Source organism: Pinus tabuliformis, chromosome 4_2, assembly GCF_031772625.1.
Source record: "Pinus tabuliformis cultivar Carrire ecotype Pingquan chromosome 4_2, CPIR1, whole genome shotgun sequence".
In the NCBI taxonomy this organism is placed as follows: domain Eukaryota; kingdom Viridiplantae; phylum Streptophyta; class Pinopsida; order Pinales; family Pinaceae; genus Pinus; species Pinus tabuliformis.
Window position 1 is genome coordinate 778,009,284 of NC_142304.1, and position 2,509 is coordinate 778,011,792.

General features: G+C 38.0%; 1 pseudogene; it reads right to left on the minus strand.

Annotated features, from left to right (window-relative positions):
* Positions 1–555: 555 nt before the first annotated feature.
* On the minus strand, positions 556–1,056 carry LOC149171960 (SKP1-like protein 1A pseudogene; annotated as a pseudogene).
* Positions 1,057–2,509: the final 1,453 nt, after the last annotated feature.

A 2,509-nucleotide genomic window follows, 5' to 3' on the forward strand; every position in this document is an offset into this window, starting at 1 on the left:
CAAATAACCATCTTTATCTTAACTTATTTATATCGGTAAAAACATTAAAATTTCACTTTGGTTTCTCAATATTCCTATAAGTTTTAAATTGTGTTTTAGTAAATTGCTTCTAGATACTTTTTGAAAAGAAAATGCAACATTATATTTTATAATAAAAAATATATAACCGAAAAATATAAATTTATATAAAAAATAATTTGAAAAAGTATATATTTAATTATTCTAATCAAACTGAAAAAATTAAAAATATATATATATATATATATATATTTTAAAATAATTAAAAAGGATAAAATTCACAACAGAATATACACAGTTTATTTTTTAACATTTTATCAACTGAAACTTCCAACATATCTATTAACATTTTTAACCAATAACCTTTAAACATCTGTGTTTTTATTACGATTAATGAACACTTTCAATCTTCCAATATATCTATTAACATTTATAACCAATAATCTTTAAACATCCGTGCTTTTTTTTCAGCAATAAAGATGACCAGATTTTAATAAAAATTAACGCGATATTTGCCTATCGTATAGCCCAACAATTTCATTTGAAAGCCCATTCATATTTACGCCTTATCTCCTCCTCCTCTTCCGGTGTAAAATCATTTGCAATGTTGAGCTCCCGACGGACATTCTCACATGTTTCCAAACGAATTAATATGTCCGCCATGCTTTTACAAGTCAAATCCAAAAGAGTTGCGATACCCAGATAGTTGGCAGCACGTGCAATGTGAGATAGAGTTAAACGATCAACGGCGAGGAACTGACCATCCCACTCGTCGATGTCGTCTATTGTTTGCATGGGACGCGGTGGATGATCTACATGATATTTACAATATTCGATAACCATTTCCAACATTTCACTGGAGACTTCGGGCAGAGGAATGGGGTTTTGAGTGCCCGTGTCCTCCATTATGATCGTTATAGTACGTGACTGTAATGCCACCGCCTTCTCCACCTCGAATATTTTACCGTCAGAGCTCTGCAACTTCACCATCTCTTTGCATTCCTCTTCCTTTCCCTTCCCTGACGTCTCCGCGGCCATTGCGGACGATGGGCTAACAAAGAAGTTCGTATTACTGAAAGCGATGGATCCTGTTGTCTGTTTTTAAAATGCGTGTTTCGTTAAAAGTATTACTCAAAGCGATTCATCTTCTTGACTGTTCAGTTTCAATGAAGTTCGTAGAAGTCAAAGCGATCGATCTTCTGGATTCTTTCGTTTGAATGCGTGTAGATATGATGTTATATAGCCGGAGAAATCAACTTCTCTACCGCCAAGATCCATGTAGCCCATATTTCGTTGGTCATATTAATTTAATAAATTTTATGCTCTAAAATTATCTTCAGGTGGGCTTCATTGAGAATCTTGCGAGTTAATATTTTCTATTTAACTTTAACTCCATATGTTTTTAGAAGGATTCTTCTCACACTTGGTCTCCCTGAGGATAAAATTCAGATATAATTGAATTCATGCTGAAGCAAGAGACCATCTCTTTATATCATTAAGCCGAAAATAATTTACATATTATACAACATTCACTCTACAAAGCGGACTCAAAACAAGGGTGCTAACCGCCAATGGTAAGAACCCGCAACCTAATACAAATGACCGACAAAAGCATGTCTAGCCGAGCAATTGTCCGTGCCATCACTCACTCAACCTACCTATTAAATCGTGGCCTTCCAATCCACTTCTTAATCCAACAGCAGAGATGAATTTCGCACCAAGAAGGCGAACAAAACTTAACTCCCCGGCCCCACAAAATTGCATAATCAATCCTGATCTTTGATCCCTGCCACAAAATCCGACGGCCAAAATCAATATCGCATAGCCCAACATGCCAATTCGAAGCGTGTGATCAAGGCGGTTTTTCATCCGGCCCCATTGCCAAGTGTTGTTCACTGAATGGGATCGTTGGAAGAAAGGGAAAACTGCTTCCCACTCGCGAGGCTTGCGATCACCACAAAACCGCTCTGGCCATGATATTCCTATCGGAGGCGAAAGTTTTAGGTTATCGGGGACGCCGCAGGTTCCCAGCTTTCGATTTCTCACCATATCTGCTCTACCTTTGATGTTGTGAGAAGAGGCTTCGGCCAATCTGCTAGAAACCCCTAGAAATAAAACTCCCGCTCTACAATCACTGATGACCTATTTGAGTGTGATAATCCGAAGTGCAAACTGCCGAAGCACATCACTCGCTGTATTTCCAATTTTATACACTCCTCTGATCATATCTCTTCTGAGTTATCTATGCTGCCCTCCATGGCCCTGCTCTGAAACACCAACCAATCTTCCTCATCCTCGTCTTGGCACTTTGCCTTTAGTCTGTGCTGAGGTAGCTCTTGCCATTTCATTGCAAACCTATTACCTGTGTTGTTCACTCCTTGATTAGCCAGAATATCTGCCAGTTTATTGGCCAATCTTCGAACATGTTTAAAAATTATTGTGTGGAGGCACTGAAGGTGGTTGTGGATACGTTGAAAGATCTGGATCAGTC